General features: G+C 40.9%; 1 protein-coding gene and 1 long non-coding RNA gene across 5 annotated transcripts in view; one reads left to right on the top strand and one right to left on the bottom strand.

Annotated features, from left to right (window-relative positions):
• Positions 1 to 6,251: 6,251 nt before the first annotated feature.
• On the bottom strand, positions 6,252 to 21,786 carry LOC123640040. The gene is made up of 3 exons (XR_006735854.1): positions 21,768 to 21,786; positions 9,115 to 9,186; positions 6,252 to 6,261 (listed from the first exon to the last, which is right to left on the bottom strand). It is a non-coding gene; the product is annotated as an uncharacterized LOC123640040 (long non-coding RNA).
• The window catches only part of PHC1 (polyhomeotic homolog 1), a 26,272-nt gene continuing 24,544 nt past the window's right edge, over positions 21,027 to 22,754 (top strand). For 3 of the 4 annotated variants that reach the window (XM_045554376.1, XM_045554377.1, XM_045554374.1), the window contains exon 1: positions 21,557 to 21,640. The gene's annotated coding sequence lies outside the window, so the exon portion shown is untranslated. Of the gene's footprint in view, positions 21,038 to 21,556; positions 21,641 to 22,754 lie in introns of those variants that run through there. The other variant, XM_045554375.1, reaches the window with a different exon arrangement.

Here is a 22,754-nt window from a genome sequence, read left to right as displayed (position 1 = left end):
AATTGTAATACTATTTTTAATTTCCATTGATACATCCTTTCAGAAATCTCACTCATGTAAATAAGTAGGAATGGAAGGCATTTAGCTTTAGCAATGCCACTGAATTTTCTGAACTCTTTCAAGTTATATCCCAAACCATATAATAATCTTTCACGGAAAATTGATCTATCAGCGCTCAAGTTGATCAGATTCTCCTTCAATTTGGTTGAAAGAACTGTGCATCTAGACTTGAAAAAGAATTTTGCTTTAAAGTACTTTACCTACACAAAATGACAATATTTCAAATTATCTTTGGTGGTCAAGAGGTTTTGTGTGTGTGTGTGTGTGTGTGTGTGTGTGTGTGTGTGTGTGTGTTTGTGTGTGCCCAAGACAACGTACCATGGAATGAGTGAGAGTTACAGTACACCTTTTGTAAAGTGACATTAGAGATAGGAAAGAGGAATAAACATAAAGCTTGGACTCACCCAGCCCATCCTCAATGAAGAGTCGAAATGGAGACTGCACCTGGAAATCGAAGATCTGGAAATTTAAGCTCTTGTACATTTTGGAAAGTCTTTGTATATCCCCAGAGATACATGTACTCCAGTGTGAAAACTGATAATTTACTGTATGTCTGGTGTCAATCTGCCGGTGTTCAAAGAATAGCTGTACAACAGGCTTCTGAACGATTGTGGGCAAGTTATTTAACCTATCTAGACCTCAGTTTCCTCCTTGGTCAAATGCGAGCGACGGGACTTTCCCCAGAGAGTGGTGGTGGGGATAACATGAGATTATCCAAGCACGGTGGTCCCTCGGTATACGTGGGGCATGGGTTCCAGGACCCCGGCGGATGCCCAAATGCGCACCTGAGCGCAAGCCCCACGGTCAGCCCTGCAGAACCCGTGTCGGAAAAGTCCTGCCTCCGTGTTCGCGGGTTTCCGGTGTCACAGCCCTGGTTTGGCTGGAGAAGAAAGCCGCGGTAAAAAAAAAAAAAAAAAAAAAAGTGGACCCGCGCACATAGAGCTCGCGCTGTTCAAGGGCCAACTGCACATAAACACTTAGAGGGAAGAGAGGAGGAATTACAAATTAGCAGGAGGAAGCTTTTGAGCATGATGAATATGTTCATTGTCTCTATTGCGATGCTAGTTTTGTGGTTGCATACATATCTCAAAATTCATCAAACTGTACACTTTCAGCATGTGCGGCTAATTGGACACCAATTTTACCTTAAGAAAGCTGTTCAGAAAATCTTATTTGGCATTTAGTATGCATTCAATAAATATTAGCTATGACTGTGAGGTGAGATCCTGGACCCTTCTTGAATTTCCATCTCATTCCACGGCGCCTCGCTGTGTCCCTAAAGCCCTTCTTTCATCTCTGCAGCTCCTGTGTCGCCAGCCCCCGTGAGGCTGCTTGTACTCAGGTAAGAAAGCGACACCTTCTGGCCACAGAGGCGATTACATGACGGTGTCTTCTGCATTTAAAATTTTTTTTCTTTAGCCAGGCTCTGGCACATGCGGGTCAGGAGACTAAGGATCACTTGAGCCCAGGAGATTAAGTCCAGCCTGGGCAACATGGCTACACCCCATCTTTAAAAAAATACTAAGAAGAATAAATAAATAAAACTATGGTGTTTTAACGGTAGGTTTTTGTTTTGTTTTGTTTTGGTATTTATTTTGCCCATGTAAAAAGTCAAGGGACCAAAAAGGCACCTTCCACATCTCTTCTTTCAGTTCCTTTCTCAGATGTAACCAATACTATTAGTTTTGTCAAATGTTTAGCTCCTTGCAAATACCACCGCAGATCCCTCTGACGAGGCAAAGCTGAATTTATTCATACCATAGGGAGGAAGCGCACTACCTCGATCAAACCTTAGCAGCATCTAGGAAGGGAGGGCAAAGTGAGGATATTTATGAGGTTTTAGGGTGCGGTTTAAGGTGGGTCTCTCAGTGTAGGGCTTTGATTAAGTTTGGGTAAGGACCGTGATTTAGGATTGTGCATGCAACAAGGTGGGCTTTCAACAAGTCTTAGAGAATAAGTAATCATTTGATAACTGTAGGAAAGCTAAACAGTATAAAATGGGCTGTCTGAATGTTCTTAAAATCAACAATAAAGTTATTTGCAACTTTTATGTCTGGGGCAAGAGTTTCCTGGGATACTAAAATCAGGTTGATGAAAACAGTAGAATAATAAAGTCAACTTAATGTAGACAATAAACTGTGTGGGTATGGATGGTTTGCAATTTCTGGTATATCTTTCCAGAAACATCCTGTGTTTATTCAATTATATATGTATAAATTTAAGAAATGTGATCTTTTACCTTTTAACAGTTGTTACAGAAATCCAGAAACCGAATATAATCACTTCTTGGCCTTTTTCAAGTGCAGAAACTGAATATGAGATATTCCTTAAGTAATGGCTATCCAATAGCATTTGCTCTGTGGTTATTGGTGATGTACTTTTCCACAGTATGTATATTTTAATCTTTTGTGTTGAATGGAACTACTCTTTGAAGTTTTCTACTAGTATTTCCCCCCTCAGCAATTTATCTAACAGATTATTGTTTTGACAAAACCTGTGGGGTACATTTTCTCTTCTTCCTGGTTTCCTCTTTTCCATCACAAAGCAGGGTTACAGGACTGAGTGGCAGGGGACAGAAATAATCATTCTCTAAGCACTGAACTCTGAAGGCAACTGGAGGGGCCTTCGTTAAATACATATCTGTTGGGCACCTACTGAGTGCCGGTACCGTGCTCAGCACAGGGTGAACGTGATAACCACACTCTGCCCTTACTGGGATTAGAGCTTAGTGATGAAAGGAAACACTGAACGCATAATTATGAGTGGGATGCATATAACAAAGGACAGTTAGAACCTAACCTAATCTTGGGGCTGAAGTAAGAGTCCCCAGAAGTGATGTTTGAGTTTTAAGATGAAGAATAAGCAGGAATGATACAGCTAGAGGGGTGACATGAGGGAGGAATGTTCTAGTCAGAGAAAATAGCTTACGATTTTTTCTGGAACTGAGGTTGTATTTTCCTCCATTTTTCTGGTTGATAGGTCCAGCTATTTCTTCTATACACCTTGTGGTCTCAGGTACACATAGAATTTCTGAGTTAGAAAGTCACCATCCTGAATATATTATATAAAAATCTATCCTGTGATTAAATTCCCTCATCCGTGAAAGCCCCTCATATTGGTGGTCCTAGGGAGAGACACCCCTATCCTTATTTTAGTTCTCAGAAGATGAAGACCATTTTTGGAGTCCTGGACAAAGTTCCAGAACAGCCCACTATTGGCATAAAACAGAATTATACTTTTTTAGAATTGGAAATGTCTTTAGAAATCATGTAGTCTGGTTTTTTCAACTGAAAAATGAGGAAACTGAGAACCAAAGTACAGAATTCTTTGTAATATCCAAAACAAGTAGCATAGGAGAACTGAGGGCTACAGAAACTGAACGGGTTGTAATCTCCCAGAAAATCTGAGGAGTTTGTTGTAATCTCCCAGAAAATCTGAGGAGTTTTTTCAGGGTTTCTTACAAGGGCTCTTTCTCCTGGGCTTCTCCCAATGAGTGAAGCAGAGTTTTGCCATTGTATCATCGCTTGTTCACAGTGAAACAAATCGTGCACGCACATACCATCGTCATGTGCCCTCATACACCCCATGTTATGTTAATGATATTACAATTTTCACTAGGCAGGGATTTTAGTATTACAATTAGCTAAAGCAGTTCTAAAGCAGTCAGGGCAGGTCTGTGCCGGCCGCTTCAAAGCAAAAAAGTGCTGAGTTACCCAAGAAAGTGCTGGGCTCAGTAGTTATCTTGTGTCTTGGTTAATCTACTTTGTAACAATTCTGCTGAGCACCCCAGGCTAGGACAGTGCTTCTGTTACGTGGGGGAGAACCTGCACTTTTCCCTCAGTGAGAGATAGAGATGATTTAAAATAAAGGGTAAGGCAGCTTAGGATCCTTTGTTTTTCAAGCCAGAAAAATGGTTACTGTACAGACAGAACAGTGGGTTCCACATTGTCTGTATTAACAGATATGTCTACCCTTGGAAGTACAAAAAGACTTCCCAAAAGATACCTGGGTGTATTAGTTTCCTATTGGTGCTGTCACACATTAATACAAACTTAGTAGCTTCAAACAACACAAATTTATTATCTTACAGTTCTGGAGGTCAGAAGTCTGAGATGGGTTTCACTGAGCCACAGCCAAGGAGCGGGCAGGGCCACGCACCCTCTGGAGGCTTTAGGGAAGAACCCTGTTCCTGTCTTTTCTGGTTTGGAGAGCTGCATTCCTTGCCCTCCTCGGTTCACGGTCTCTGCTTCCCTCTTCAAAGGCAGGGCAAACCATCCACAGATTTCTCTCTGTCTCCATCATCACGTCACATTCTGTTCCTCTGATCTCCTGCTTCCCTCTTATAAAGGCTCTGTGATTGCACCGAGCCCACTTGGATAATCCCAGATAATCTCTCCATTTTAAGATCCTTAATTTAATCACCTTTGCAAAGTTTCTTCTGCCACATAAAGAAGCATTAACAAGTTCTGGGGATTAGGATGTTGACAGTTTTTGTGGCTGGATGTGGTGGCTCCCGCCTATAATCCCAGCACTCAGGAGGCGGAGGTGGGAGGATTGCTTGAGCTCAGGAGTTCGAGACCAGCCTGAGCAACAGCGAGACACTGTTTCTACTAAAAAGATAGAAAAATTAGCGGGGCGTGGTGGCACATGCCTGTAGTCCCAGCTACTCGGGAGACTGAGGCAGGAAGATCAGTTGAGCCCAGGAGTTTGAGGTTGCTGTGAGCTGTGATGAAGCCACTGCACTCTTGCCAGGGCGACAGAGACCCTGTTGTGAAAAAAAAAAAAAAAAAAAGGATTGCAAGGATGTAGACAGCTTGGGGACCATTATTCAGCCTACCATAACATGAATAATCGTAAGGAAAATAATTCATAAGCTCAACTTTCAAATATACATTTCCAAAACTGCCTATGGGTGAAGAGAGTGAAGCAGTAAGGTTGTTCCTTCTTTCTCACCTCCTCTTTCACAATTGCCTCTTCCAGCTTTTCAAAAGTAAGGCTTATCTCTTGTACACCTCCCAATCTCACTGTGAGTACATTACTCCAGGGTGTAGACATCTCCCCCATTAAGAAAAGCCCCCAAATAAAAATGTTGGTGTCAATATGAGAAAACAAATGACTTTAATGACTAGATAATAAACCTTTAGTAAATCACGTGGTTTCAATTCTTTGCTTTCATTGAAATTTGACCTAATTGAGTTCGATGATAGATCATTACAAATAATTTTTAATGGTAGATCATTACATAACTTTTGGCCTATAACATGGAAAGAGTTAAAAAAAATTCAGTGACATTACTATAACAAGACATTTTCTATTTGTCTATTTATGTGAGCCACTTAAATCTATCAAACAAATAATGAGAATATAATTGATGTAAACATCCATTCTAGCAAGAAATACTAACTACTCAATCTTGCATATATGAACTAATTATAAAAAGAAAAGAAATGACAGCCCCATCCATTTAATTAAGAGATGTATTTTATTTTTTATTTAAAAGTGATTTATCAAAATTTGCATTATTGTTGTTTTCATCTATTATGTACCACTAATAATTGTAATAATAACTCAATCTGGAATGTACTGTCAAGACACTTAGATCTTTATGATGGCAAGTGATTTTTTTAAAAAAAGATTTTACATATAGATTTCTAGTTTAGTTTTTAGTTCTGTAGGTCGGAGTCTGAAATGGGTTTCATCAAACTGAAACCAAATTGCTGGCGGGGCCAGCTCCCTCCAGAGGCTCTAGGGGAGTGTAACAGGGGGAATGGCCTGGGAAAATGGCAAAACTATTTTCTGTCCTTTAAAACATCTTCCACTCATTTTTGAGGACTAAAATCTGCATCCCTACCTCCAGCCAGGGAGGGGCAGGGTAATGTCTTTTGTTCTTTGTGCTACAGGAGATGGCTCAGCCTGGACCTGGTGCAGTGAGGTCCTGGGTGGAGGTCACAGGATTGTCTTTAGAGGAGATAGGACAGAGATGGGACGGTCAGGACCATCAACTGTAGTTGAACAGCAATTGCCTGAAGCTGAGAACCTACCCTTTAAGAGCTCTGTATTTCTGCCTGTTATTAGGATGATGGCATTTTTCAGACAGAAGTCTCCATCCTCTTCCTTTGCTGGCAAAGTAATAAACTTCTCTTTTCTTCTCCTCAAACCATTTGTCCTCATTCTTCTGATGCGGCCTCAAGGACAAATGAGCTTTCAGTAACAGGAAAAGTCGATCAACACAAGCATAAAATATGTTATGATCAAATTGGTGAGGGAGATAGAATGTAAATACTAGATCAAGGAGGGAAAATGACATAAAATTCTAATGTTAAAAACATTTTTATGGCCAGGTGCAGTGGCTCACGCCTGTAATCCTAACACTCTGGGAGGCTGAGGTGGGAGGATCACTCGAGGTTGGGAGTACGTGACCTGTCTCAGCAAGAGTGAGACCCCATCTCTACTAAAAATAGAAAGAAATTAGCTGGACAACTAAAAATATATTTAAAAAAATTAGCCAGGCATGGTGATGCATGCCTGTAGTCCCAGCTACTCAGGAGGCTGAGGCAGAGGGATTGCTTGAGCCCAGGAGTTTGAGGTTGCTGTGAGCTAGGCTGATGCCACTGTACTCTAGCCCAGGCATCAGAGTGAGACTCTGTCTCAAAAAAAAAAAAAAAGGTAATTTTGCGTATGGTGATCCTCTGAATTCTCAAGTTAACTCTTTAAAATTTTACTTCCTTTAGGGGAAATAATATTACAAACCACAAAACTTCATCTTAAAACACAGAGATGCTACAGAAATGGATGATATTTACTTAGCTCCCTCTTTCCCTTTTCCACTGTGACCACAAAAATGTCACCAGACAAGAAACCTATACCACAAATGCCTATGATAAGCAGCAGTCTTATCGCTCACAACCATAGTTTCTAACTCTGGCTTTTCTTGCTGGGAAGCTTTTGGTTTTCATTTTTTAAAATTACTCTTAAAAAACCTTTTATTAAAAGAAGCATACCTAAACATTAATTTAGGTTACTATAAAGAGAACATTTGCATAACCACTCTATAGCTCTATAAATAGGTTGCCAACAACCTAGAACCCTTATGTGCCTCTTCACAGTCAAAATCCCTTCCTGGCCCCCAGAGGTTATCATGATCTTGACAATTGCCAGTAATCATTTCTTTTCTTTACTAATTGTAATACCCACATATGCATTTCTAAACATTGAAATGTTTTGAACGTTTGTCTGGTTTTGAACATTCTATCTGGTTTTGAACTTGAGTATTTCAGACAGTCTGTATTCTTTTGTTTAGGCTTCTTTTACTTTTCTAAGATTCATCCATATTGTTGCATGTAGCTATACTTCATTAATTGTCCTTGTATTTATTCAGTTGTATGAACAGATCACAATTTATTTCTCCATTTTATTGTTGATGAACTCTTGCTTCTGTGAACATCCTTGTACATGACTCCAGGCGAACACGTGCACATATGCCTAAGAGTGAGATGACAATGTCCGAAACTTTAATTTTACTAGATAATGCCAAACTCTTTTTCAAAATGTGTAACACTTATACCACCACCATCAGAGTGGGAGAGTCATGTTCCTCTCCATGAGAAGACTTGACACTATCAGATTTTAAAATTTCAGCTAATTTGGAAGATGTGTAATGGTATCTCATTAAGTCTTCACTTCTATTTATAATTTGATTACTAATGAGCTTGAGGAATTTTTTCTATATTTTTGGCTATTTGGATTTCTTGTTTTGTTATGTGCCTATTTGAATCCTTTGTCCATTTTTCTTTTGGGGTCTCTGATTATTTTTTTTATTTCTAGGAGTTCATATATTCTGGATATGAGTACCTTTGAATTATATGTACATATATAAATACCTTTTCCCACTTTGTGGCTTGGCTTTTAAAAAAATTGTTCAGTTTTTTTGGGTGTACAATTCAGTGGATTTTAGTATACTCACAAACTTCTGCAATCATCACTACTATCTGATTCCAGAACATTTCATCCCCACCTCCCCCAAAGAAATCCTGTACAGTCAGCAGTCATTCCCTAAGCTCTCCTTCCCCCGGCAATCACTAATCTACTTTCTGCCTCTGTGGATTTGCCTATTCTGGACATTTCATATCAACGGAATCACAATAAGTAGCTTTCTGTGTCTGACTTCCTTTACTTAGCATGTTTCAAGTTTAATCCATGTTGTAGCATGTATCAGTATTTCATTCCATTTTATGGCTGAACAATATTCTACCGTATGGATATGCCACATTTTGTTTATCTATTCATCAGTTGATAGAGATATGGGTTATTTCTACTTTTTGGCTATTATGAATGATGCTGCTGTGAACATCCGTGTACAAATTTTTAGGTGGGTATACGTTTTCATTTCTCTCGGGAATATACCTGGAAGTGGAATTGCTGGTTCATATGGTAACTCTATTTTCCACAGTGGCTGCACCATTTTACATTTCTACCAGCAGTCTATGAGAGTTCTGATTTTTCCACATCTTTGCCAACACTTGCTATTGCCTGTCTTTTTGATTCTAGCCATCTTAGCAGGTGTGAAGTGATATTTTGTTGTGCTTTTGATTTAAATTTGGGCTTGCCTGTTAACAGTGCCTTACTAAACAATGTTCTTAATTTTAATGTCCAACATACCAATCTTTTCCTTTACTGTTAGTATATTTGATAAACCGTTTATGAACTCCTTCCTTACTTCAAGGACATGAAGATAGTTTCCTGTGTTATCTTTCAGAAGTTTTACTGATATGTCTTACATATTTATATCTACTATCCACTGTGAATTGATTTGTTTACATGTAAATATTCAATTGCCCCAGCACACTTTATAAATACCACACTTTCTTCATTGTTTTACAGTGCTGTATTTGTTATAAGCCAAGTATGTGTGTGAGTTTATATATCTGTTTTTGAGCTCTTTTTCTGTTTATGTAGTATTTTTGTCTGTCCTTGTACAAATACCACATTCATCATTGCTATAACATTCTATTAAGTCTTGATATCTGTTAGAGGAAGGCCTTCCACTTTGTTCACCTTCTTCAAATGTGTGTTGGTTTAAAGATGAAAAACGTTTGTTTCTTGCTTCTTGGCCACACCTGAAGAGGGCTGTAGGGGAGGAAAAAATAAGTTTTTTCCTCTACTCTCCTAGGTTGTTCAGCTAAGGCCCTGCAAATTAGATTGACAGAAGACAGATTAACAGAAGAAAACATCCAAATTTTATTTGATGTCACATGTTTTATGGGAGCTGGTCCATAGAGAAGAGAAAAACCCCCAAGCGGCAGCTAGGCTTGGAGGCTTTTATACCATTTAGACAAAGAACAATAAATTAGTAGAGAAGTGGTAAGACAAAGGAAGGAGGTTTCTCGACTTTCTAGGAGGTGGGAAGTTGTGGGCAGGTAAATATATGGCGGATACTAATGGTAGATTAGGGCTAGTTAGTAGGTTTGTTTATGTAGACTCTTCTCATGCTGTCTGTATCATGCCACCTCCATCTCTAGGGATAAGGTTGTTCTTCTCTTCCTGGTATGAGAAAGGACAGGAGGCTCCTTCACAAGGAAAATTTATGCCCTGTTTTCAGGCAGATGGGGGAGGGAAGAAAGCTTATACTGTGTTTGCTTTTTCTCAATTGCCTTCAGCTCCAAATAATCCTTATGCCAGAGTGGCATATTTTGGGGGTGGCATACTCATTTCCTGCACTGACTACTGGACTACCCTGGCACTGGACTACTGAGCAGGTTTTACAACTTGCTCATTGCCTGTAGAAGATTAAGAGCCCAGGAGTCATTGTTCGGTCTCAGATAGTCAGATTTCTTAGTCGAGGTCATGGTTTTGAAATTTAGTCAGCTTGTATTTTTGTCAGCTCCATGTGTTCATAGCTATACCTACAATTCTTTCATTCAAGACTTACATCTTTCTCAATTTAATTGGGGGTACTTTAGGCCTATTAAACTTTGGTGGAAGAGCTAAACCCTAAGCCATTTTATGAACAGATTTGCTGAGCATTTAAAGAGAGCAGCACCTTATTCCTAGCACCAATGAGTTAGGATTCATCAGTATAATTGTAAAATGAGCAACCTCAAAGCTTAGTGCTTAAAGTAAAAACATTTTATTTCTCATTCTACATTTCCACTGAGGACTGGATAGGGGCTATGATCCATGTTGTCTTCATTTCAAGACCAAAGGTGTACCGAATACTGCTATGTATTATAGCAGAATAAAAGAGAAAACAAAGTGAAGTGTGCATTGTCTCTGGAGGCGTCTGCCAGAAGTGATGCATGTCATATCCACCCACATTTCACTGGCCAGAGCAAGTCACATGGCCATACCTAAATTCAAGTGGGTGGGCAAATAAAATTCCACCCTGTGCCCAGAAGGAGAAAGATCTGGAACATCTTTTGACAAGTCTTAAAGACTGACTCAATATAGTAAAAACAGTAAGAGATTTAGAACTTGATTATGAGAGTTTTCGTCTTTATTCTAATATTTATGTTACCACGGAAAACTCATTTAACATATCTGTTTCAGTAACCTCATCTACAAAAATGGAGAAAACAATCCTTCATTCAATGAATGCTTGAGAGAAGTAAATAAGACATCACATGTGAAACCACTTAGTGCAATATTAGTGTCCTTCTTTTCTTACATTTGCCACCCAGAGATAATGTATCATATGGTTTTAGTATTTTCAGTAAAGAAAAATTTGTACATGCTGTTTGGCTGTTGCAATTTTCTTCTACCCTATCATATTACAAGTTTTTTTGAGAACAGAGACATTATAGTTATTCTGTATCTGTTACTTTGTCTAGCATGGTACTGAAAACACGGTATGTGCTAAAAAAAAAAATTGATTATTTTCTCCTGAAAAGGTTTTTACTCCTAAGAGACTGGGCTAACCCTCAACTGAAGTTTTCAGTAAATTTCAATTTCTTCTCCTAGAACTTATAATTTTTGTTTTACAGTCTTTCCAATTGATTATTTTATTTTATACTCACAGTATCATGGTGACACAAGAAAATATTACACTCATTTTACAGTTAAAGAACAGAAGCCAGGGGAAGTTTCATGAATTTAACCAACAGTTCACATGGAAGGTGCTGGTCAAGTTTTTGCACAAGCAGTCTTAGGAGCTTGCATCCTAAGAGACCACTGACATGATTTAGGCCATGGATACCAAGGGGGAAGGTGGACCAGTAAATTGGGAATGTGCTACTTACTCACAGTTGTTCCTCTCTGGATCTGGCTCCTCTCTAAGGCCTTCCAGGAAGGCAGATCAGATGGTAGACTTAAGCACAGGCTCATCAACAACCCCCAAATCTAAAGCAGACACTGTAATCATGACTCTTCAGGATCAATGTAAAGATTAAATGAATAACAAGTAAAAATCCTCTAGCATAGTTAATTAATGCAAATGACCGTTGAGGTTGTCATTTGGCTCATTTAGTGTTAAGAGATAAGATTCTTTTTTTTTTTTTTTTGAGACAGAGTCTGGCTCTGTTGCCCGGGCTAGAGTGCCGTGGCATCAGCCTAGCTCACAGCAACCTCAAACTCCTGGGCTGAGGCAATCCTCCTGCCTCAGCCTCCCGAATAGCTGAGACTACAGGCATGTGCCATGAAGCCCGGCTAATTTTTTCTATATATATTTTTAGTTGTCCAAATAATTTCTTTTTATTTTTAGTAGAGACGGGGTCTTGCTCTTGCTCAGGCTGGTCTCGAACTCCTGACCTCGAGCGATCCACCCATCTCAGCCTCCCAGAGTGCTAGGATTACAGGTGTGAGCCATCGTGCCTGGCCAAGAGTTCCCCAAACCCTACTCCTTATATTATTTTTCACTTTTTCATAGAGAGGGCGACTCTTTTGGAGACCAGATGGGAACACAGGAACCCATGAGTAGGTATAACTTTCTTATAAAATCCTTATCACAATCTGCCTTACACACTAGTTGTTTATTTATTTATTTATTTATTTATTTATTTATTTGAGACAGAGTCTCACTCTGTTGCCCAGGCCAGAGTGCCGTGGCATCAGCCTAGCTCACAGCAACCTCAAACTCCTGGGCTCGAGCAATCCTTCTGCCTCAGCCTCCTGAGTAGCTGGGACTACAGGCATGTGCCACCATGCCTGGCTAATTTTTTCTCTATGTATATGTTTTTAGCTGTCTGTATAGTTTCTTGTCTATTTTTAGTAGAGACAGGGTCTCGCTCTTGCTCAGGCTGGTCTCGAACTCCTGAGTTCAAACAATCCACCCGCCTCGGCCTCCCAGAGTGCTAGGATTACAGGCGTGAGCCACCGCGCCCGGCCCAGTTGTTTATTAATAATAATAACAATGAATAGTTATTGAAAGCGTACCAGGAAAAATTAATGGGCTAAGTGAATTGTATACATTACTCACTTAATTTTCACAACACTGAAAGATTGGTATCATTGCTCTCATTTTACAGATAAGGAAAATGATACTCACAGAGGTTATGTTACATGCCCAAGATTATGTAAGCAGCTGAAGGAGCTCAGGAAATTTTACCCCAAAATGTGACTCTTTGGTGTAAAGAGTATTTTGAATGAAAGGCCTTTAGAGAACAACAGGCCCTTAGAAGGGGCTTTCCCTCTATCTGCAAGACCAGACTGGATGCATCAAAAGAAAAATTGACTTCCTTCCCCATCCCTGTTATCTAAATACATTGCAGGAAAGAAGATCAAGAATGCAACCAGACCTGGCCCAAATCATTTTAAACATAATTCCTGTAAGATTAATTTACAAGTCAATGTTTCCCTCATCCATTCATTCTCCCTAGTAACCATTTATTTCCCCTAAACAGAATGACCTATATTCCTCATCTCTCCCTGCCCTCTAAAAGGAGGATAGAAAAATTTCTGGACCTCATTGGCATATTGGGCAATCACCCTGTGATTCTCCCTATGCACATGGCATATAAACCTCTTTCTCTTATTAATCTGCCCTAATTGTGAGTTGATCTTTCAGTGAACTTTTGCGGGGGAAAGAAGTTTCTCCCTCACTCCCACATGGCGGAGCTAGTAAGCAGCAGACTCAGGATCCAAACCCAGATCTCAGAGTTCATACTCTTAACCACAACACTAGACTCAAACAATACATATTCCTGACTTTGTTTTCCTAATTATATGAAATTCCTTGAGGGGAATGAATATTTTTGTTCATCGTAGTATGTCCATAATGCCTAGCACAATACCTTGGACAAAATAAATAATTAAGTCATGGGAAATATTTATTAACTCTACTGTGTATTGTTTGTACAAATAATTCTATATTCATGTATAGGAATATTCAGGTTTTATGAGTGATACATTCAAAGTTAAAAAACCAGACCACGTTTGAGACACTTAGTACAGTAATTACTCTGAACAGGACTCCCAAGCCATTGATTAGGCTACAGAAGCCACACCTTGCATAGGGTGGAGATGAGTCATAAAAAGAAAACGGCAGCTCTAGATATCCTCATATACAACAGTCTCCAAGGTCTATTCTTAGGCCCCAAACTTTGGAGGCACCTTTTTTTTTTGCTTTTTTTTTTTTTTGAGACAGAGTCCCAGTCTGTTGCCTGGGCTAGAGTGAATGCCGTGGCATCAGCCTAGCTCACAGCAACCTCAAACTCCTGGGCTCAAGCAATCCTCCTGCCTCAGCCTCCCAAGTAGCTGGGACTACAGAGATGCACCACCAGGCCCGGCTAATTTTTCTGTATATATTTTCAGCTGTCCATATAATTTCTTTCTATTTTGAGTACAGATGGGGCCTCACTCTTGCTAAGGCTGGTCTGGAACTCCTAAACTCAAGGGATCCGCCCACCTTGGCCTCCCAGAGTGCTAGGATTACAGGTGTGAGCCACCGCGCCCGGCCGAAGCACCTTTGTTTTCTCTCTTTTTCTTACATTCTCCATCCATTATGTTAGTAAATCCTGCTGGAGCTAGCTTCAGAATTTATCCAGTATCTGACTACTTCTCACCACTTCTATTGTTACCGTTCTGGTCTATTGCAATAGCCTCCTAACCGATCTATTTGCTTCAACCATTGTCTCTCATGTCTGTTCTTAACATAGCAGCCAGCGTGATCCTCTTAAAATGTCAGTCAAATCACATTATTCCTCTACTCAAGTCCTTCCAGTAGTCCTCAGTCAGAATAAAGGCTGTAGGGGCAGAAAGGTGTGATACCTTTCCTCACCCACCACAAAGGTCACAGCTGACACTCCTATCATAAAAGACAAAAAGGCTAACAAGAGAAAAGCACAACAAATTTACTTAAAGTTTTACATGACACAGGAAGCTTCAGAAATGAAGACCAAAAGATTCAACACAAAACGGTCTGTTTTTATGCTTGAGTTCGATGAAGAACGGACAGCCATGTAGAAGTGTGATTGGTGAGTGTGATCTAATGGTAACAGACCCGGGAGGAATCCCTCGAGGCCTGTCTGTTCAGATCCGTCTGACCTCTCTGTGTGGCATTCCTTCCTCCTGGGACTGGGGCAGGGTCCCCCTGGAATGACGGTCTTCAAGGGAGAACCCAGAGAGTGCCCTTTCTAAGTTTTATGGCTTGCTTTGGGGAACAGGAATTCTAGTTTCTATGATCTGCCCTTGGAGAATAGGAATTCTGGTTTTCATGACTCACTTCGGGGTAGAAAGAGAGGCGAGAGACAGGAAGGAGGGCAGGAGAAGGTCAGAGAGACTTTGGTTCTGCAGCCTTTATCTCCTTTAGTTCAAAGTACTGAGCATGGCAATGCACAACATTTTGCAGTACCATCTTCTGAGCCCCAACCAAGCCAAAGTCAGTTTTTATAATTGTTATTTGCTCTCTGCTTCCTCTGTCCTCCCTTCCCCTGGCATTCCCATACTTTGTTACAACTCTGACCTCATCTCCAACTCCTCTCCTCCCGCCTCACTCTGGCCAGCCACACTGTGCCTGCTGTCCTAACACACTGGGCACATGACCCTCTGCCTGGAGCAGATCTATACATGGATCTTTTGTTCTCTCTGGATCTCTTTGTAAATGCCACTTTCTCTGTGAAGTCTTCTTTGACCACCCTATTTAAATTTTAACCCCATATCTCCCAACACCTTTCCATTAAGAATTTTTTTCCATTGCACTTGTCATCATCTAACATCCTTTAGATCTCACTTGCTTATTGTTTTCTTTCCTACTACAATGCTAGCTGCGTGAGAGTAACAATTTTTGTCTGTTTTATCTGAGGGACATCCATGACAGAAAAAAAGTGATGGTCTTTTTATTATTTATATTATTATTTTGTGGAGACAGGGTCTTGGTATGTTGCCCAGGCTGGCCTCAAACTCCTGGCCTCATTCCTCTCACCTCAGCCTCCCAAAGTGCTAGGATTACAGGTGTGAGCCACTCACTGCACCCGGCCTCAGAAGGGACTGCCTTATAGTAGGCCCTCAAAGCATTTTTGTTGAATATTGAATGAATGGATGAATTAGATGTAGGGTGTGATCTAGAGGAAGAGTCAAGGATGGCTCCAAAGCTTTTTGCCGAGGCAACTGGGATGCCATTTTCTAAGATAGGGAAGTCTGAGAGAGGAGCAGGTTTGCTGAAGGTGCTGATGCTCTGCCATCTGCAGAGTGTAGTCAAGAAAGAGAACTTAGGCAGCGGACTCTGACGGGGAGATCTATTCTCTCTGACTGCCAACTCTAACAGTTTCTTTCGTCAGATTTATGGTTGTAAAGAAAATTATCTGAAAGTTAGAAATAGAAGGAAGATGTTACTAGGTATTCTTTCAGTTCAGCATTGCCTTTGATTGATATCCTATTGCTTCACAACTCAGAAGAGGCAGAGATTAATTGACAGATGCAAACAGTTCCTATCTGGTGGTGGAAAAGACACTCCTGAAGGTTATGGTTCATGGTCTTGCAGGACATCAACCAGTTTTGTATCCAACCCAGCATTCTTACTCTAACATTGTTTTATAAAAGTGCCTGTAAACACTCACGCTTCTCAAATGCACTTTGAACTGATTTTGATATCTGACTGATTCTTTCATTAATTAATAAGTTGTATAAAATCTCTGACATGTATTCACTTTATATCTGCATGAGAGTTATTGTTCTACTTTTTGCAAATTATACTTTAATATTGTTTTGTTTTTACAGAACTAAAATGCTGCCACTCAAAGTCAGTCCTGAGCACTTACATATTGATTAGTCCAAGCTTGGGATACGATGAATCCCCCTGGTGCTGGCAAACAAAGGAGTAGTGTAGTTGGCAACTGGTAAATGAAGGGGTTCAGAACTTGCCTCCCTCAAATGTGCTGCTTTGGAATATTATTTTGAACTGAAGGTACTTGAGAAACAACAGACACAGGAAGGGCTTTCTAACTCACCCTTTCTACCTAAAAGCAAGTCACAAAATTTCCCAAGAAAACAGTGTACCAGTAAGAGAAGAGCATTCTTATCACCACAGAGTGGCAACTGACACTGGTATGGACCTACACAAACAAACTTACTACAATAACCCTTAACTTCCATTAGTTTTCCCCGCTATATTTCCTAGTCACTGTCTCACAGTTTACTGCCCATAGATCAAGCCCCTTTGTCTTGTTACATCGCCACCATTTAACATTCTTTGTGTAAAAAAGCATACAGTAGTCCGTTGGTATCTGCAGGGCATTGGTTTTAGCCTCCTCTTTCCCCCACAGACACCCAAATCTGAGGATGCTGAAGTCCCTCATATGAAATGGTGTAGAATTTGCATATAATCTATGTAACCTTAATTCCAGTTGCAACTTTAATTTCCCTTTGCCATGTAGTAGCACAACATATTCACAGGTTTCATAGATGAGCAATCTTTGCGGGCCATTATTCTGCTTACCAACCACAATTTACAAGTTGGCAAGAAGAGAAAATGGGAATTTAAGGAAATAATGTATACATCTCTCTTTATTTTTTGCTGGGACATCTCCCCAGTATCTTTGTGGACTGATAATTAGAGTTATTTCTCTAGTTAACAAAGGCAGAGTGGGCTTTCCATTGCAGATATTTACAACGCCAAATGCCAAGCTTCTTTGTGCAAACATTTATGTGTGTGCAAAGCATTTTAAATAGATCTTTTGCACTACTCTATTTTCACACTGTGAAGGATGTGATGTCGTTATGAGCTTTGAAGTTAGATCTGAATTTAAATTCTGACTCCATTACTTATTACCCCTATGAACCTTGAGCAATTTACCTAATCTTTCTGAGCTTTAATTTTCTCATCTGTAAATTAAGGATTAAAAATAGCTAGCAGAAAAGGTTACTGAGAGAGTTGAATGCAATAATGTATGTGAAGCCATGAGCAGAGGCTCTAAGTATATTTTGAATTGGTTTTCCCTTTAGACTTCCTCCCAGGTGCTTGGCTCTCTCTTGGCCTAGGGCACATAACCCCAGGGGTTATAAATCTAGTGCTTGGTCTCAACATTGATTGCTCCTTAAATCCTGAAATAGTATAGTACACAAGAAAGGGAATACTCTTTTCATATAAAATAAGAGTAAATTCATTAACTATATCAATTAATGCATAAACTCATTAACTAAATTGTGAGTAAATAAAATTGCAATATAAACTGAATAAATCATAGAGAGTGGTTTGAATACATTGGTGATGACAAAAATATATTTGGTTACTAAAGAAACAAATAATAGCTTGTGCTATGTGTCAGGTACTGTACGAAGTACTTTATAAACATCTCATTTACTTCCAACAACTACCAGGTGTTATTCCCACTGTACTGAAAGAAAACCAAAGCTGCGGGAAGGTACATGTCTTGCCCTCATTACAACAGTAACTGTCTAAACTGATGAAGCCTATGTTACTGTCAGTCTTATGCTACTTAAGGATATAGGATTGTATCTGTATCTTCTGAGGGCAACGATGGATGGAATATTGGGCTGAACCAATCAATATGTTAATTTTAAACTTCTGCTTTAAAGAAAGAATCTATAGTGGTTATTAGTAATGAAGGATAAGAGGTATTTTCATATCTTTTAATTCCATATTCTTTTCATTTGAGAGGGCAAGAAAACAGGAAATTAATTCAGTTAACTAATATTTATTGGACATCTTCTATTTGTCAGGGATTATGAAATCTCCTTTTTCTACATTATCTTCCAGGCTTCAATTTTCTCCAATGAAAACTGAGGGGCTTAGATAGTTATAAAGTTCTTTTTTGCTTTAAATATCTAAGAGTCTATAAATTCTCTTAATCCTCATTTCATTTTCACCCAACTAGATCTTAAAGTGGCATATAGAATTGTAGCGAGATGGGGGTGGATGAGTATGCTGGTTCACAGCCACAGTTGGTGGTAGTTAGAATAAAGGTTACGATCTCCTCTTTTCCCTACTTCATCCTATGCATATTTGCATAAAAATGTGGTCACACATTCTTACTTGATTACTTGTAGATAGACACGTTCCAATGATACTAATGCCTCTAGGATAAGGGCCATCTCTCTTCTTTCATAATTTATTGTACAATGCTGGATTTAGAGGAGAAGCTTGAAGTATGCTTATTCAGAGTTCAGTTGATGTGAAAAATATTAGCTTACCTTCTATTCTATTTGCTTTAGTTGTTGCCAAATAGTTGGTTTTCTTTCAAAGCCTGATCTTTCCTTATTCAGGTAAATTTGCAGGAGGGCTTCGATTTTTACACAACAGATTAAATGCACTTCCTTTTCACCTGTTTAGGCTAATGGTCTTCAGTGTTATGCAGAGTAAAGACATTATCTAGCCTTCAGTCAGAAGAACTATTTGGTTTGAAAAAGAAAAGACTCATTCCAACAGAATCATTAAATGAAAAAGAGAAAGTTTAGCAAAAATTCAAAAAAAAAAAGTCAGCCGGGTTTTCTCTAGGGAATGCAAATTGTTTTGCTGTTTAGACTGAGAGCTAAAACTCTTCAGGGCCTCTTCTCCAGCTGATTTAGTCTATGAAAATGATTTTCTTACGTATGGAGTTTTCCTATAACTTCACGTTGCTGTTGATACATTTCTTTTTTATTTTAAATTTTTTTGGGTGCAAATTGCTTTGACCTACAACCCTGGAATACCAGTCTGTCATGGAGAGAAATGCACTTGAAAGGAGTACTGAGAAAAAAAGGCATATACTTCACATATGAAAATTAAACTACTGGCCCATAATCAATATAGCATGCTCTGTGATAGATTATTCCCAGGCTAAATTTATATCAGGCACTCAAAAAAATTATTCATCACTATCTTATCCCTTAACATAATGTAGTAGATGTAGCAGCCAGGGACCCAGTAAGTACAAAAAAATCTTTAGCAGTGGAATGTAACTATATGCAGGAACAATGATTTTGTTCTATTTCTAACAGGGCTGAAATGTGAAATGGTTGTGTACCCCCTGGGTACACTAGTTTCATAGGTTTTTGGAAAAAATGAGCTCATACCCTCTGGTATTTGGATTCCTTATTCTTGGAATAGATTATAGGCTTTCTTTAGATACTCAGCAATAATTCTATATATGCTTTTTCATTGGTGCTAGGAAATTCAACTCAATATCCATTTCAGCTCAATATCCACTTCTAAGCCTCTGCAAGAAAGCTTTAAACTATAGGCTTTCTTTAGACTCTTAGTGGTAATTCTCCCATGGAACACACGGAAGCACATGCATAGTATTTCTTGGCCTGAATGTTGTATAATCTGAAAATTATCTATACATGCTTTTCATTGGTGCTAGGAAATTCAGCTCAATATCCAAGTGAGCTCAATATCCATTTCTAAGCCTCTGTAAGAAAGCTTTAAACTTCCTGACTTCCAAAAATCTAGGTTTGAATTAAGCAACTAATGCTTTACCTGGTTTTTACCGCTAGTTCTCCCTGCCAGAATCTTTTCAATTCATCCTCAGCCAATGCCTGTCATCCATGGCCTGGCAACATACCCTTTCACCTCCTCACATCTCATGTCTTTGCTTTTGCAGCCCTTTGGCTGCCCTCTGGTTTCTTCCTCCACATACTTGTCTGACTGGTTTCTAGAAGCCTGGCAGAGATTTTTCTCTAATTTTAATCTGGCTACCACAGATGAAGAGTTTGGGATCCAGACACTCCTCTCTCAATGTAAATCTAAATGGATCTAATTTATAAACAAAGAGAACACGTCTATTATGCATGGGGCTTTAAAGGAAGAATGAAGAGCGGATTGACAGACAAAAAACTGGCTAGAACAGAGGTTAGGAAAAGACTATGATAGTAACAGAAAAAACCATCAATCCTAGTTAATCCACAAGGCATCTCCCAGCCCCTTCTGTAAAGGTTAAAGAGGGCAGTTATCTTTGTTTTGTGCATTAATGTAATCCAAGTTTCCGAAACAGTTGCTGGCACATAGTAGGTGCTCTATAAATATTTGTTGAATGTTGAAAGACTGAGAGACTAATTAAAACCGGATAAATGGATATCCTAAATACAGTGACAAAGGCTCCCCCATCAAATGTTTAGTGGTCCCCGATACAGCCCCATTGTTCTGCATCTCTTTATATGCCTGCCTTTTCCCGTGTTTTTGTCATTCTATTTTACACGTATATTTAAATCTAAAAACACGCAAGTACACAAACCCCCTGGAATTACAGACTTAAATGTTATTCGAAGTAAGTTATATTAGGTCGCTACTTTTAAAATGAGTGTCAACTCCTAATGGGTTCACTGTTTCTGCAGCAATCTTTCCCTCCTTTTGGAGTTGAGGGATTAAACAATCAACATTCTGTCTCCTTTCTCTCAATCTCAAAGTTTTTCTTTCCTTTCCTTTGCTTTATTTCCTTTTCCAGTCTGTCGTTTCACCAGGGCGGCTGCTTTGCTCTTTCTCCCTCTCTGCCTGTTGGTCCTTGATCCTTTCTTTCTACCCCTCATTCCCAGAAGCTCCAGAAAATACCTTCTTCTCTCCCTTTTCACGTCACTTCCCTCCCTTCTCCCATCTCCCTCTCCTCTCTGAGAGGTGAGTTCCCCACTAGGGGCCAGCACTTTCTTAGTTTCGTCCCTCCAACCCGCAAGCAGAACTCGGAGAGCGAGAAGGTGGAAAAAAAGAGGAGAAAGAGAGCGAGAGAGGAAAAAACCCCGGGGCCTGGAGCGCGGAGGCCCGGGAGCAGCGTCGCCATGGCAACGGGCGCCGGCAGGAAACGAGGGCCGCGCGGGCGGGGGAGGAGGGCGCCGAGGGGAGGGGGAGGGACGGGGGAGGGGTCCGGCTGCCCCGGAAGCACCTCCCCACCGGCCCCCTCCTCCGGCCCGGCCCGCAGCCCCCGGCCCGCCGCCCCCACCCTCTCGGCCGGGCAGGAAGTGACAGGCCCAGAGCGAGCCCCGGAGGCCAGGCTGAGCCGCGGCCGGGCCCGCACCCGGAGCGGCGGGAGGGGCGGGGAGCCGCGGCCGCGCCGGGCGCCTCCCACCCCGCCCTCGGCGCCCCCGCCCCTCCAGGAAGGGGAGGAGGCGCGGGGAGCCCGCCGCGGAGGCCGAGCGAGCCCCCCGCCCAGCCTGGCGACTGGGGACCCCGGCGCATGAGGCGGACGCCCCCGGGGAGGACTTGGGTGCCGAGCCAGGCGCGAAGGTAACCGGGCGACCGAGGGCTGGGGAGGGGCAGGACCTCTGGGGGCTTGGCTGCGCGGGGATGTTTCTTCAGCCACCTCCGCCTGTGTGACGCCCAGGTACCTCCCCCAGTGGCTTTCCCTGCCTACCTCCGCGCCGAGCTCTGCGGTCCTTCGGCTCTGCCTGCCCCGGTCTTCTCGCTGTTCATTTCGCTGTGCTAGTGCTGTCTGTCCGTCACCCTGGTTGCCTCTGACTGCTCATTTTCTCATTCATTTTTCCTTCTCTGACTTTGGTCCTTCCCTCCGAGCATGCCGTGTAGTTATCGCCCGGCTTTTCATGGTCCGCTGGGTTCCTCAGCCTCCAATTCCTTGACTTCTGCCTGTCTCCCTGCTATCGGTATGCACATTTCCCTGCTCACTTGGGTCAGTTCGCCACTATAGCCACCTCCCTTCCCCCGGTGTATCTGATGTCTCTTTGGAACATCATTTTTATCAGGGTTCTACATAGAACAAGAACCCCTGGGCGTCTACAGTCCTTATTGTCCAGATTACTTCCATTTCTTTGGAACAGTCTTCCCTGAACCACCCCCTTCTCCCGCCCCCCTTTCTGTGCCCTATCCTGTCTAGGAGACAGTTTTATGCTTAGGGATACTGATTTCCTCCAACTCTTGACCCACTAGGCCCAGTACCAGGTCCACCTCAGTATTTCTTTCTAGCTCCCTTCCGTAGGTCTGTGTGCCAACCCAACCCATTCCAACCCCTACACACCCAGATGCTACATTTCAGGATGACCATGGCTTAGCTGCTCTGGGGACCTCTGTGGATCTGCTTCTCTCTTCCAGTTTAATTCTGAAAATTTCAATTCATTGTGCCTCCCAAACTGTTTGTCTTCATTTTTTGTATTTGATCTTGCAGTCACAACATTGATCATAAATGAATAGATGTATGTACCATGGATCTAGGAATCCTGGTTTTGGTGACAATTTCCCCTGATTTTATCGAAACATTTTAAGTTAGTCCCTTTGCATCTCTGTCTTTATTTCACAATCTGAAAAAAAGTGTTAATAAGACTTCCATTTTTGGGAATACGAGGGGTTATATAGTTTGTAAGCATTTTCACATATGAAAGTGGGAATT

The sequence above is a fragment of the Lemur catta genome, chromosome 6, assembly GCF_020740605.2.
Source record: "Lemur catta isolate mLemCat1 chromosome 6, mLemCat1.pri, whole genome shotgun sequence".
Lineage (NCBI taxonomy): Eukaryota > Metazoa > Chordata > Mammalia > Primates > Lemuridae > Lemur > Lemur catta.
The sequence above is the reverse complement of the archived record's forward strand: the minus strand, read 5'-3'. Positions and strand labels throughout refer to the sequence as shown.